General features: G+C 39.4%; 1 protein-coding gene and 1 long non-coding RNA gene across 2 annotated transcripts in view; one reads left to right on the top strand and one right to left on the bottom strand.

The window, feature by feature from the left end:
* ETS1 (ETS proto-oncogene 1, transcription factor) overlaps positions 1–16,287 on the bottom strand; it is a 129,154-nt gene that overhangs the window by 65,424 nt on the left and 47,443 nt on the right. The gene's annotated exons all lie outside the window — the stretch shown is intronic.
* LOC103891937 (uncharacterized) lies at positions 2,722–5,402 on the top strand. The gene is made up of 3 exons (XR_008511515.2): positions 2,722–2,895; positions 3,113–4,000; positions 4,823–5,402. It is a non-coding gene; the product is annotated as an uncharacterized LOC103891937 (long non-coding RNA).

Below are 16,287 nucleotides of genomic sequence, written 5' to 3' on the forward strand. Positions count from 1 at the left end.
GAACCAGGCATTGAGCTCCATCTTTGATTAACAGAAAGATTAAACATAAATCCTCCTGAGCAATCTCAGAGAAAGCTATTTTTAATGTTTCCTGATTTCTCAGCACATTTAAACTCCCAACATTTGACTGTAACTGTAACCTGTGCCTCTGGTAAGTTTTAACACACAGGCTTACCTTCATCTAAACCCAGTTTTGTGCCCTTGAAGCCTTAGTAATTTGCGGATTTCCCACAGCAAATCGGGGAGGAAGCCAGGAACAGAAAAATCTCTGGCTCCTGGTCTAAACTCCAGATTAAGTCCCTCCTTAGTGACCAGAGGAAAATATTTGTATGTGATAGTCCTAATTTTTGAAAGAACAAAGACTGTTGCAATCCAGCTGTGTTTCCAAAAGGTATGAGAAAACAATGCTGGCCTCCAGATGACAAGAACAGACACTTCTGGTCCTGGGAAAAGCCTAGGGAAACAGCTGATGAATGAATTGTACATTTACACGTCCAAATGAACCACACACACAAAAAAAAGGTTCTTGAATCAATTCTGCCTTACTCACTATGAATTCATCAGGAAAAGAAGTGAAGAAATCTAGAGTTGCTTTGGGGAATTTTGTTTTGTTGATGTTGTATTAAGAAAATGTTGGCATTTTTTAATCCAAGTGTGAGTACTTCTCTATTTTCAAATGCAGATTCCTCAGAGCAACTCCTTTCTCTCTTCCCCAGTCTGCTCCTCAACTTTCTTCCCCAGACTAGCCTAAACACTGCTGCTAACATCCACCCAAATTAGATACTAAAAAAGCCTACCGTGATTAAACTGTAAACACTTTCCACTCTAGCAGTGAGGAAAATTATTCTTTCTAATTCTTCAATAGTGACAACTCAGATAGTCAATCATCCATTTCCTAATCCAGTCCTGAAGCACAGAAACAAAATGTGTGAATGTCCAAATCAAGGAATAGGGTTACGTAAAGCAGCAGTTTGGAGAGATAGCCAGGCGCCACCACAGGCTGCCAGGAAAGTTACCTCCAGATGATATTAATTATGAATATTTATGCCATCAGAAGTTATGCATCTAACCCTGGATTTGGATGAAGAGCACTAATAAGGTCATGTTAAAATATTTTTTACATATTTAAGATATAATAATCCGATCAGGTCTGCCAGGGTCATGCTTCATTAATCTAATCAATGTTGATAAATGATATTTTTATTCATTCTCTTCAGGACACAAGTAGATTTTTCTAAATGTTCATATGGACTTTAAATGATATTTCTATGTTATCATATGCTAAAAAAAATGATGCCTAGCCTAGTGCCTAAGACATTGCAGAGCTCAATAAATACGTGTTGAATGATGAACTATCAACTTTTTGGTCACTATGGGCTCCCTAATTCAACGGTTAAGTGAGTTTGATATGCTCTGGCCTGTGAAGATGAACTAAAAAGTGTCAGAGGCTGTGCCCTTTTCCCTTCATAGTAGAGCAGAACCTCCATCCCCAGCACTCACATCCACTCAGTTACATGTGTGCCTCAGTGTCCCCACCAGCCAAACAACAGCAGCCAAATGCTGCCTTTCATCCACTTGGGCAAGATACTTCAATGCCATATCTGGTTTTTAAGGCACTCAGGAAAAAAAAAATCAATCAAATAATACTTCTGTGCTTGTGCTTGTACTGCAGCAGTCTGTTCCTCCTGCATTTGGGAAAAAACAGAATTGTATTTTTAAGCATTCCTTAGACTTCGGCTAATTATATCCTACCAAGTGCTGAATCGCCTTACACTAGGAACGTCAAGTCAGTAAGGGCCAAGAAAAGTCCGCAGGAGTTGGGGAACAGAAGAGTGGAGCTAGACAATAATATTAAGAAAATAGTCACCTTCATACAGGAATTCCTCAAGCACATGGAGTATGTAAAAAGCATACTTTCTTTTTTATTTATACTCCTCCCTCAACTCTACCCCAGCTTCAATAAAAAAGAAATATAAATATACACTTAATGTTGAACAATCATGGAAGACAGACTTTCCCTCTCCAGAAGTGTCCTAGCACGTTGTCTACTCCTGAGTCTTGAACTTCAACAAAACAAAGAATCTCTGAGTTTTGAGCTAAAATATGCTTTACTGAAGGTAGGTACAAAAACATTCAGACCACTAACGGCTGATCCAGAACCAGTTTATGACTCACAGATGTTGATTTACTGGTATAAATGTAAGATTTAGAAAAAAAAAAAGCCCTCAATTAACAACAATCTGTCTGAGCTGCATTTGTGGTCTCATTTTTCTCTGAGAAAAGGTAACAGTCTCTGTCATACACAGAAACAGGCTTTGAAAGCTTACCTCTAAGGCAAGTGGTTTCTATGTGATAATTTTAGTCATTAAAAAGCACACTAGGGAAGAAAAATGCCTGGCACTTCAATATCTACATTATCAAGCAGCAATAAAATGGAAAATTAGAGATAGGAAGGAAAATTAAAATAACTCTCTTAATTAAACTTGGATGCCAAAAGGCCTTAGGGTCAGTTAAGGGACCCAAGTCAGGGGACTCAGATGGTACTGTCGCTGACTGCAGGCTGGCTCTGTGACCTCACTAAAGCCACTTAACCTTTTCGTGTCACAACCTCATCTCTGTTTCAGGGAATAAAATCAGCCCTAGCTCTCCCTAGAATGGAACACAGACTCATTGGCTATTGTTTAGAAGGCACAATAAACAATGAGGGTAGGAGGGGCTGCAGTCAGGAGGGAAGAAGGGAGGGTGGGGTGGGGTTGGGGGAGAGGGGAGGACTTGGGAGCCTGTTTGCCCTGGAAAGCTCTCTATAAGAAAACAAAGAGGATAGTAGTGTGGGCTTTGGAATAAGACTCAGGTTCAAATTCTTACTCTACCAACTAACCAGCTGAATTGCCACAGGTAAGTCATTTAAACAATCCCGAACCTCAGTTCCTCCATGTTTCAACTAGGGATAATAGCAGCACACACCTTTTAAGGCTATTTGAATGATTAAATGAGATAATGTATGCAAAGAATTTAGCACAGTGTCTAGGTGAGAATTAGTATTTGATTATTGTTATTAAGATCTAGCATACAGTAGAATATGTGAGAAATCACATTAAATGTCTCTCTACAGCCATCTCTTTGCAGAATAGCTTGGATGCTCAATTTTCCTGAACGATCTCCAGGGAGAGATAGAACAACTATCACCACACTTCATTTAAAAATCTCTTCAAGCCCCTTCCTCAGTTCTTAAACTGACAACCTGCCCAGCATCAGCCTCACTTGAGAAATTCCAGAACTACCTGATTGAAGAAGAGAACTACAGATTTATATTTGTTTTGAGTCACAGAACAGTGATAGTTTAAATTCTGAAAGAAGATCATATTTGTAGTGCCTCTTTGGAAACAAAACCTTAGGTCTTGGATTTGTCACATGTTAGAGCTCAATGGGAGTTTATCAGTGCTCTCCACATCCAGCACTCCTATTTACCAGAGGAGAAAAATGAGTTTGAGTGAGGAAATTATTATTTCCAGGGCCACACAACCTAAAAAAATCAGTGTCAGTACTGGAAACAGATGCCCTGATAGCAGTTCTCTCCCTGGCATCTCCTTGCATTTACTTTGCATTTCACTTTGGCAGGAGAAGTACCAGACACCCTTGAGACACAAGACAGGAAACAATGGACATAGGAGTAGATAGATGAGCAGACTCAGTTTCTAGAAATCCAACTTCTCTACACTGGATGTATTGTCTTTGGGCAAACACATTGCAGGATAACCACACTATGGTTCCCTGTGGGAGACTGCTTGGCATGGGCTGTCAGGAGAGAAAGGGCCTGGGTTGGCTCTATTGCTGTCTGCAGTTTCTTTAGACTATAATTATGAACTATTCAACTGCATCTGCAGCCCCAACAATGTGGAACGGATTGGCCTAATCCACAGACCAAGCGACATTTTAAAATCCAGCAGTTTAGACACGTATTCCTCTTGCAGCAAATCAAACATGGCTCAGACAGGAAGAGGTAAGGAACTGCCCAAGGTTAGAGGGTTCTGAGGTCTCATCCACACCCAGTGTTGTGTGCTTCCCTGAAGCAGGCTGAGCATGTTGCCTGGAATTGCTGCAAATGCAGAATGCAGACTACTCTGTGAGCCTTTGGGGATCACGTAATTGGGATTCCAATTTAAGTTGTCCTGAATTGGACTCTTCAGGAGGTAGAGGGATAATGGCAATAGCACAGATGGCAAGAGAACCAACATCCTTTAATAATATGACAGAAGAGGACAGCCAGTCTCCTAGAAGCTCTGTATCCCAGGGCTACAGGATTTCACCCACTGTCCAAGGCTGCAGGTGGTTTCATCCTGGTGGAAGGCTAAGGCCTTCCTCTGATCTTACTCTGCTTTTCTCTTGGGTTACAAAGACGACATCAAACTTCAGAACAGATGTTCTCTGCAGTTGTGGTTTGAATCTTACATTAAGACAATTTCACTGTGAAATCTTTTCCCCTCTCCCCACTACTTTCATCTAAAATGCCAAATCAATTGCCCCAAAAGACTAACATTTACCACCCTAGAGATCAAGAAGCAGAGATAAGTGGAGCACAAAAAGGAGAAATAGCCCTGAAAGGAAAAGGGACAGTGGTACAGGAGGAAGTAGTGGAAGGGAAGTCCTCTGAGAACAATGGAAGTGTAAGTCGAGGACAGAGAAGGCGAGGAGATGAGGAGGTAGAGTCACAGTGATTTTATGTTCTTGTCATTCTGGGACTTCAGTCCCCAAGATTTCAAAATGCAGTTAAGACCTAATGAAGTATCCCATACTTTAATTAATTGTCTTGCATGGCCAACAGTCATGGAACTACAGAAAACAGATCAATGGGAGGTCCTCATGCTGGAAGAGATGCAAAGGATCCAGGACAGAATGGAGGTGAAAGGATCTCAGGAGGTCACAGAAGACACAAGGGAAGTTCAAGCTGAAAATCTAGGCAGAATATAGAGTGTGTTTCTCAATCTTTTCCTCACATGGACATTTACAGTACACAAAGAATTTCCCTCACAGAAGCTGTCACCCCACCCCTGCAAGTTGCCACTTTTCTGCTCAGCTCAAGAGCACACTCCTAGTACATATTTGAATACGCGTGTCAGTCTCCTACACTCTTTAAAGGCAGCAACTGAGGTTCAGTCATTATTACACTCCATGGTGTTTAGCTCAAGGTAGTAACAGCCCCATAAATTATGTTCATTATTTAATTAATGAACAGTTAACTTCCTAACATCCTGTAACATTTTTACAGAAAAATGAAGCTCAGATACCAGTTTTGTTTTGCCTAGTTCGGTCTAAAGTGAGACTCAAATTTGCCCCAAGTTTAAGATTAAAGATCCAACTAACTGACTCATTTCTAACTAAAAAGGTCTTCGTAAAGTTTTATTCTGTTCCTCCCATTCCTCCCATCCCCTTAAAGGAGAATGTTGCTAAGATCACAATATTCATTTTACTTTTTATCTAATTTTTTATTCTGAGACTTCATGTAAAAAATGACTTTTGGCTCACCACAAAGCAAATCAGTTGTTTGATCGTCAGCCTGGACGTTTTAACGTCATGCTATTCATATTCTCAGATGGCTGCTCAGAAGCAGTCTTCAGGAATTTCCGAACTTCTTGTTGAATCTTTTATTTCACTGGCTTCCACAAAGGTAAGATGTACAACTGCTATATACATTATTTGTAAGATAAGGGAAATACATGAAATGAACTCAATTTCCTCCATCTTTATGAGAAAGAATAGACTGTTACATGCTTTATGGTGAGCCAGGGTGCTTATTACAAATCCCTTTCACCTTCTCAAGTTTAATCTGTCAGGACTCCGGAAGCACTGTATTTTGAAATATATCTTCTGGCTATACAGGTGAGTCGATAGTGAGGAAGGGTATGGGTTGGAAGTAGAAATGGGGGGACATGGGGATGGGCTGAGAGTGAAGATGGGAATGAAAAGGACAGGGAGGATTAAATGGAGCTGCTACAATCTAGCAGGTGGCACAGAAATATAGAAAGCAGCCCTAACCACTTTTGGCGAAGTAGAGTATTGCTCTCTGCATTTCATTGTTTGGATCTACTAATGGGTAATCAAGATGTTGGAACAGAAAAGGCAGCTGATCTTAAAGCCTAAAAACCAAGGAAATATTGGGTTTGGTGAGGGCTTATCATTTCTCCTGAGTTCTGAGGGGGAATCATGAACACACATTATTTTACATCACTTCTTCCAGAACCAGTTCCATATAAGAGTCCCAAGAAAACATTGATGTGTCACACTGAGAACAGCCTGCTTAGCCAGTAAATATAACATTCTTTGAGTACATCATTGCAGTCATCCACAAACATTTTACTCAAGAATCTATGCCTATCTTACCTTAGGCATCCTTCAATGAGCAGCATTATAGTGTCATAATGAATTAATATGAATCCTAGCTTCACCAATGCTAACCCTACCAACAGAGGAAGTAAAATGCATAGCACTTTTTAAGTTCCCATGCTGCTTTAAACCTCTTTTCTGGTATGTACTCTCCTGAAAAGGGTGCACAGAATCTGAGTTTCATAAATATGCAGGAGCATAAATTCATTAAAACAACTTTAGGGTGTCCAATGTAATTATTCATATTTAGAATTTACTGAGCATCAAGCATGCCAATGATATAAAGTTGACAGATTTGAATAAGAAGCTCAAAAAGGGACATGTCAATTTCTCCAGCGTTACAGCTCACATTTGATTCTCAGCTCTTAAGGGCCAAAAAGAAGTGAGGTCTTCTTTAATTTACTGAAGCCAGCTGTGCTCACTCCACATCTTGCATCAGCCCTGTGAAGGAGTCAGAATGTAGTGGATGGTCCTGCCCATGACTCATGAGGTGGAACAGACCCAGCTCACATCTCATCTATCTGGATTGGCTCCCATACAATAAAAATCTTTCTTCCGTTGAGTTGGTGAAAAGAAGAGAAGCAAAATGGGCAAGTGTGACGTGTAAGAGGGCGCCATTTAATCAGACAGGCCTGTGAAACACTTTCAAGAGTCCAGGGCTGGCAGTGATAGGTAATGACAAGTAACGTGCAGAATGAAGAAAGCAGAAAGCATATAGAAGTTGCTTCTTAGTGGAAACGTGTTTCATCAGAATGATCAGAAACATGTGTTCTCCCCAGATTGGGAAACCATCTTGAAAGACTTCATCACAAAAAGGCCTTGGGTGGGAAGTACCACAAGGCACCCATCCGGGAGGAGTGGGAGGAGGTACAGCTGGGTGGGAAGCTGGCAACGGACTGTGAGAGGAAAGAACAAAGGGCACTCAGCGCTCTCATGGCAGATTCCCAAGAGAGAACCCTTTCCAGGAATTTAAAATTCTGAATAATTGTTGAGAATTTTTAAAAATCATGAAGATTATAAACTTTTCTTTCAGGGGATTCCACAGCATTGAGAGAGACCAGATGGCTGGCAACAAAATTCTAGATCCAGGAAAGGTCCAGCATCTACATATCCATCTGCTTTTAGTGAGCTAATGCTTTCTCCTACAGAGAGTATTTGTCTAATTGAATTGAATTGAATTGAACTGAGGTGTGGAGGTAAAAAGGCTATTCCAAATAAGTGTTCCTGTTTCCAAATGGTCCATACAAACACCTGCAGTTTCTTACCAAGCAGAAACTACCAGGCTTTGGTTTCCTCACCATAGAATAAATTTAAACTCTAAAATAACCAGGGAGGCAACATAGTAGAGTGGGTTAAGAGCATAAGCTTGGCAGTAGATAGACGAGAGTTTGAATTTTAGCTTGGCTGCTCTCCAGATGTCAGTCTTTGACCTCAGAAAGCCTCAGTTTCTTCATCTACAGAATGGAGATGAGGAGAGTGCCTAGTTCACAGAGTTGAACTGAGATGAGATGAGATGAATGGGTGCCATGTGCTTTGCACTGTGCATGATGCAGAATGAAGACTCAGTAACCCTTCACTGCTATTATTAATTTTAAAAATCAGAATTGTGACTTCAGATTTAGTGAGCATAAAATTTTCATGAATGTTAATCCAAACTGTAGTATATAGTATTCTTATGAAGAAATGAGGACACAGTGTCCTATCTTCATGTGTGCTGCTAAAATCATGACATAGTGACAAAGATAATTTTTGGTCTGGGTATGCAAATCACGCAAATCCTTGACACCATCCCTCTTGGATGAAAGGGGATTAATTCCCACTATATAGATGTGAGATACAATTATGAAAGTTCTAATCATATACTCACAGCTACGTTGCAAATTAGCAGCAAAGAGAATGTGTACCCTCTCGAATTCCTTCCAGTATTGGGTTCTCCACTCTCTGGATTGCACATTTGATAGCCAATGATTTTTACAACCTAAACAAAATAAGACCTTCTTAAGCAACTGGCCTCAGCATTTGACTTTCAACCTGAGAAGAATCCCACATGCTATTCAATATGCCCCCATAGCACTCTGCCTGAGGTACTTCCCAAACTAGCACCCATTAGGCAGCACCTTACTGCACTCACTTCACAGAAGTCTTTTTCTATGTTATTGCATCTTACATTTTCCATGGCTGTCTCTTTTTCTGCCAGCCAACAGTTCTTGTTGTTTTTGTTGTTTTGTTTTTTGAGACAGGGTCTCGCTCTATCACCCAGGCTGGAGTGCAGGGGCATGAACAGTTTAACTTGTGCTATAAACCTAAACCTCTATCTATCTCTAATTGTGCCACACACATACAATTTAGCTACAGAATTCTGAACCCAGATAGCACTCCCTGCAAGCTTGGACTTGCCACCTGGAATTCAGATAAAGTATTCTGCTCCCTGTTGTTAACTACCTATGCTGACCAGTTGCCCAAAAGAACCTTAGGGAAAGGTTTCTCATCTTGCCCCTTGGGCCACCAGTCAAACCATGGGTGCTCTTAGGACTGCCCTCTAAAAACACAGAATTTGCCATTTACATCAGCTATGTAATCTGCATTCTGGCACTACCATTGCCTGGCACCTAGCCATCAAGGCTGGCAGCAGAGAACAGTCATAGTCTTCTCGCTAGTTGCCCGCTCCATTTTGGCAGGACAAATGCTGTATCATTGGGAAAGCAGACTTAATTGGTTTTCTGGGGGTGTTTAGTTAAGTCACCCCACCTCAGCTCCAAGTTGATGGAAGTGTCACTTTGCCCTTTCCAACAACCATAGCAAATAAATGATGGGGACATACTCCAAAATGCACATGGCTGAGTCCTCTTGCTCTCCTTTTTTTTCCCCCAGTGACTTTGGGGAGGTTTGGGCAGTAATCCTGCATACACAATACTGTTCTTGTTCTTCTTTTCTCTTACAGAGCAGCCTTGAATAGCTCTGTCTAAAATTATTAGCAGGGGCAGCCCTAGGCTCCAAGAGATCACAGCCCTCATGCTGGGCCTGAACAAAGACCCTGCTTTTTCCCAACAATTAGCCCTGCAAAAAAGGACATCTATCTCCCTCTATTAAAACCACCACGTGCCTTCAAGTCAGCCCATTGTAAAGCTAATTAAATAACACGCCTCTCTCCCCATGCAGGTCTCCTGATTAGCTTTCCTCTGTCAGAAACCTCTGCAAAGAGCCTAGTGATAGACAAGCCAATGTTCCACTTCTCCTAAGCCCCACCCCCATCGCCAATTAGCCGTCGCCTTTGAAAAGCCATCCTTATCAATGTTGGTGAGTTTGTTCACGCTCCATATCCATCCAAAGCCCAGACGTTAGTCACCTCCACCTTAAAGGAATGGATACAGTTCACACTGCTTTTAAAATAAATTATTTGGAAAGGCAAAAGTTTTCATCACAGTGTAAAATCTTTGGCCAGCATTCCCCACATCGCAGTACACCAGGGCTGCCGCTACCATTGCAGGAGAGCGTCAGAGAAGGACTTTCCTGAAAGTCAGAGAGCCTGGGCAAGATGCAGCCAAGGTGGCCATTTCTACCAGATTTCTAAAAACAGTATGCAGAAAACCACCCCTTAGGTTAAACTCCCTTAGATACTCCTCACCACCGAACAGATAAAATCCAAGCATAATCCAAAAGGCCAAAATTGGTCCTCTTTACCTTTTGACAACACCTTCTACCCCACATAGGGAGCCTGCTCTCTAACAATCATGGACTTGTGGCAATCCCTTGAACACACTCTAGTTCTTCACTCTTTTGTGCATTTTTACAGGCTTTTCTCCCTTATGGAAAGCACTGGTCTACCTGCCCAGCACCTCTGTCAAGACTCAGCAGTAAATCACCTCCCCCATGGTTTCCAAGGCCTTGCTAGATAAAATCAGGCACTACCTCCTCTGTGCTCTCAGCAGCACATATAGGTTTCCAATGGGGCGCTTACATTACCGAAAATAATCTGAGCCCCTCAAGAACAGCAATCATATTCTACTCAAATTTGAATTTCCAGCTTTAAACACAAGGACTTAGTGAATGCTTAATAAGTGTTGGAAGAATAGATAACTGAGTAACTGAGTAAATGAAATGAATAAGTAAAAGAATGACTAAATGAATGAATAAAATAACCACTTTATACCAAATGTGATCTAAGATGGCACATTCAGGCCTACTTCCAGCTTTGCTACAAATGGTCTTTGTGCATAGTAAAGGGCATTATTATTTTATGACATGGTTGTCTTTGTTTGAAATTGTCAGATCTCCTACACATGCACACACGTTTACACATGCACTTTTTAGATACAATTTTTTAAATAATAAAAATGGAGGGAGAACAGGCCAGCTATTTTCTAACTCTGCTTAATAGTTCTAGAGCTTAACTTTTCAAACTAGTCTTTGAGGTTTTTGCTCATTTAATCTTCAGACCATACAAACCCTTTCCTTCCAAGTGTTTTTAGGAAGACTCGCCAGTCTTCTTGGATGTCCCATACAGATGAGTAGATGACTAGACTATAAAGAAATCCCATATACAATTAAAGTTTTCCATGAATGCTCATAGACCTCAAAATTCGCAATGAAAACAAGAAAATTTTTTCCTTTTTGAAGAATATTTTATTTTATTTTATTTTATTTTAAGGTCCAGATACACGTGCAAGACATGCAGGTTTGTTACACAGATAAACATATGCCCTGGGTGGTTTGCTGCACCTATTAGCCCATCACCTAGGTATTAAGCCCTGCATATATTAGCTATTTATCCTGATTTTCTCTCTCCCCCTACCCCTCCAACAGGCCCCAGTGTGTGTTGTTCCTCTCTCTGTGTCCATGTGTTCTCATTGTTCAACTCCCACTGATAAGTAAGAACAGACAATGTTTGGTTTTCTGTTCCTGTGTTAGTTTGCTGAGGATAATGGCTTCCAGCTCCATCCATGTCCCTACAAAGGACATGATCTTGTTCTTTTTTATGGCTGCATAGTATTCCATGGTGTAGGTGTACCATATTTTCTTTATCCAGTCTATCATTGATGGGCATTTGAGTTGATTCCGTGTCTTTGCTATTGTGAATAGTGCTGCAATGAACATACGCGTGCATGTTATTTTTATAATAGAATGCCTTATATTCCTTTGGGTATATACCCAGTAATGGGATTGCTGGGTCAAATGGTATTTCTGGTTCTTGATCTTTGAGGAATTGCCACATTGTCTTCCACAATGGTTGAACTAATTTACATTTCCACCAGTAGTGTGAAAGCATTCCTATTTCTCCACAGCCTTGCCGGTATCTGTTGTTTCTTGACTTTTTAATAATCGTCATTCTGACTGGCATGAGATGGTATCTCATTGTGGTTTTGATTTGCATTTATCTAATGACCAGTGATGTTGAGCTTTATGTCATATGTTTGTTGGCCACATAAATGTCTTCTTTTGAGAAGTGTCTATTCATGTTCTTTGCCCACTTTTTAATGGAGTTGTTTTGTTTTTCTTGTAAATTCGTTTAAGTTCCTTGTAGATTCTGGATATTAGACCTTTGTCAAATGGATAGAGTGCAAAAATTTTCTCCCATTCTGTAGGTTGTCTGTTCACTCTGATGCTAGTTTCTTTTGCTGTCCAGAAGCTCTTTCATTTAATTAGATCCCATTTGTCAATTTCTGCTTTTGCTGAATTGCTTTTGATGTTTTTGTCATGAAATCTTTGCCCGTGCCTGAATGGTATTGCCTAGATTTTCTTGTAGGGTTTTTATAAGAAAACCAGAAAAATTAAAGGACTTGGCAAAATAGATTTTGAGCTCTGCCAAATCCCAAACATTTAAAAACAACCAAAGTCAATGAGTGGGTCTCATCCCTGACACATCAACTCTTATGGCAAAAATCACTCACTGCCTGATGAATCCTGTGTACCTTCATCTCTATGCATGACGACATTTAGGGCCAGCTCTTTCCTCTTTCCTTGCTATTTTACCACCACAATCTCAACTTTTGAAAAGTTGTGTCTTTCTAATATTCATGGGCACCTTCCAGATAGAAAGAGAAATTAAGACACAAAGCAACAGAGGAAGATTCCATGATCTTGTAGTTAATCGGTAATTGTATCAGTAAGAGCTCGTAACCTCCAACCTGAGATGAAGCAGGCAAACATTGTCATTCATTTGGCAGTCACTTTGTTCTGGCAAGGTTCCTACTTGTTAAAGTGGAATGCTCACTTTATAATGATCATAATGGATTAAAAGCTGTAAAATTAGACTCTGGCTGGCAGTAAGTTCTTTATTACTCTCCCTTACCACAGTGTGCCTCCATTCTCAGATGTTGCCTTAAAGAGGAGTAATCTAAGACCTCTAAATACGTAAAAAATAGGACAATAAGTAAAGACAAAGAGACCCGCATTTTTATATAGATTTGTCTCCTCCAGATGCAGCTTGGCATGTATACAACACAGCCATTGAGAATTAAGAGTGTAAAAATCACACCTGTTAATTTGTCAAGGACAGACCAAGTAAACTATAAGGCAGAAATAAAACTGTTTCAACAAAGATAAATGGAAAACATGGATGAAAGAGAAGAATGATTTGGAATGAATGCCAGAGTATTAATCAAATAAAAATATAAGATGCATATAGTCAATATACTTTATTCAAATAGTAAGAAGAGAAGAAATATGTATCATAAATGAACATTATCATGAGATATTGGGTACAAGAATTCAATACATTGGGTAAACAGACTGTAGAGATCTTAAGAGCTTAAGATTTTAGAGAATAGCATACATTCTGTGGTCTAGAAAAAGCTGTTTTCTGATCCAATTGAGATTGTGAGCAATGTCAAGAGGCATAACAGACAAATCAAGACACACAAGAAGCCTCTCATTAGGAGGAGAAAGAGCTTGGAATTGGTTGAAGGGAGGAGCCGTGTTGACAGTTCATGTCAATACATTCCAGTTAGCAGGTTATTTAAGCAATGACTTCAGGCTAAGCTGGCCTTGTAATTCTGCAAATCAGATCCCATAGAAGAGCAATTAGCAGACATTCATTTCATACTCTCTTCATAAAGTTTGGGTCATTTTAAATTTTTTATGTGTCAAACCTCAGAAGTAAATATGAATACACATCACCTCTTTCCTTTGATTAAAATAGTAGGGATGCTTTACCTTATCTAGCATGAAAGATCACAAAATAATTCCAACATCACCTCACGGCACCTCTGAGAAATGCCTAAGAGGTGGGAAAGGATCCCAGCCTCACTGTATGCAGTATCAGTCCAGGTACAGAGACTCTCTCCAATGTTTTGCACAACTTTGATCCATGTCAGCTGTGCAAAATACTGAAGATGCATATTAGCTCAACTCTTTCAAATCATTCATGTGTCCAAAATCACTTTCACCTACCACTGAAAGTCCTTAAAATGTGTTTTTCTCCTGCCAAGTCTTTTGTCGTCATTTGTTGTTTTTTTAATTAGACCTTTTATCACTATATACCATAATTTACCTGAGACATTATTTTCCCACTAACACAGAGTGTGTAGGGGGAGAGGGAGGGAAAGCATGGCATGGTGAATAAAGAGACTATTAATCCACTAATTCCTACTTGTCTCCACTCAGAGTGGGAATAAGCAAAGTTGTCATTGGGAGGTGGATACAGTAGGATCCCAAGTGATGTATCTGCTTGAGTTCAAGTATGAACTGGAGGAGGAATTAAATCACAGTTGGGAATTAAGGGAAAGGAAAGGAAAGCAAGGACTCAGCTCCCTACCCCTGGGAACTAAGGAGCAAGGGAAACTGACATGAAATAAACTCCTGCACCCAAAACATTCAAAGTCGGGTGCACACCTTCCTAGCAGCTGCAGCAGGAAAGCACTGGGAAACCTACTAAATAAGAGCAGCTGGTCACAGAACATATATTTCTAATTGTGCTTTTTTACCACTTATACGTGTATATTGGAATTCTGTAATAACATGTTCCAATAGAAACTTCAAGACAAATAGGACATAGCATTACAAACACAAAAACAATACGTTCTGGGAAATGTTCCATTGTTTTAAAGCTATATGTCCCAAATTCTTCACCAAAGGCCAAATAAGCACCTACAAGAAGGGAGAAGAAGTAATGAGATGGGGAAGAGGACTTAGAAGATGACTTCAGGAATAATATGTATTGACACCTTCAATATAAGAGGTATTTCCACTTTCCTTGGATTCACAGTATTTATTCCCTCAAATTGAACATATTCATTTTCTTAAAAGTCTTGTATACAGTAAATTCAGTAGATTTGGGATGTTTGCCACACAACTATTAGTGACTTTCTTTGAAACTTACCAAAGAAAATACAAGAAAAGTGAAAAAAAAATTAATGTCTTAAGCGGAAACACTCGCATTAAATAAGATTTAAACAATTGATTTATAAAAGTATGATGAAATTATCCTAGAAAAGTCTACTGACTTATTTTTCCTTCTTAGAGTTCAAACACACAGAAGTAACTTGAAAATTAAATACTTTGATTGTAATTCAGGAGATAAGAGGGGCGTTAACCTTCCTATTTAGAGATGAGGAAATTGATAGCCATTTAGCATAACTAGATTTTCAGATTTGCATTCTTCACAAATTGCACACATAGTGGCTGCTTTATGTTGCCTTTTCCTGGTTACTATTATTTCACATAACATGCTCAAGGACCAGTACAGTGTTTCATACTAGGCTACAGAGTCGGGCTGACCTGAGCTCAAATCCGGGGTCTGTCACTCACAAAGAGTGTAACTTTTGGCAAGTTATTTCAACTATATAAATCTCCCTGCCTGAAAAATTTACTTGTCTGTAAAATGGAGTTAATAATTCACAGAATCTTTGGTAAGATTTAAACAGGGTAATGTATGTAAAATGTATGGCAGTGCCTGGCTAAAAGTAAAGAATGAATACTGGTAGTTTTATTCAGGTCAAAACACACACACACGCACATACACACATACACACACACACACACACACCAAACCAGGTTTGAACTCAGGTATCCTCAAAATACTCATGCACTGTAGTGAGCAGTATTGAGGAACCACTTAATACAAATAATTATTCTGCCATAGATTAAGGAGGTAGTTCGTAGGTGGCATATGTATTTAAAAATCTCTACCCACGACAGTGGACAGACAATGGAGAAAGATTACTCTTTCAACAAATAATAGGGGACAACCAGATACACATACGAAAAAGAAAGAAACTGGACCTTTGTGCATAAAAGTTAACTCTAAGTGGATCAGAGACATAAATGTAAGAGCTAAAGCTATAAAGCTCATATAAGAAAAAACAGGATTAAATCTTCATAACCGTGTGTTGGGCAATAATTTCTTAGGTACAATGCTAAAAGCACTAGAAAAAAAAAAGAAAAAAATAGATAAATTGGGCTATATCAAATCTAAAACCTATGGTGCTGCAAATTCTAAACATCCAGAAAGTAAAAAGACAACTCACTTTATGGGAGAAAATATTTGTAAATTATATGCCTGATAAGGGACTTGTATTCAGACTATGTAAAGAACTCTTACAACTCAACAATAAAAAGACAACCCAATTTAAAAACGGGCCAAGGATTTTAATAGACATTTCTCCAAAGAAGGTATACGAATGACCGGTAAACACATGAGAAAAGCTCAATATCATTAATTACTAAAGAAATGCAAATCAAAATGACAATGAAATACTACTGCTCATTCACCATGAGGATAAATTGGAATCCTCTTACATTGCTAGTAGGAATGTAAAATGAAGCAGCCACTTTCAAAAACAGTTGGGCAGTTCCACAAATAGAGTTACCATATGACCCAGAAATTCTACCCCTGGAAAAATGAAAACATATTCACACAAAAAACTTGTACAACAATGTTAATAGCAGCCTTGTTTATAATAACCACAA

This window comes from Pongo abelii, chromosome 9 (assembly GCF_028885655.2).
Source record: "Pongo abelii isolate AG06213 chromosome 9, NHGRI_mPonAbe1-v2.0_pri, whole genome shotgun sequence".
NCBI classification, from domain to species: Eukaryota; Metazoa; Chordata; class Mammalia; order Primates; family Hominidae; genus Pongo; species Pongo abelii.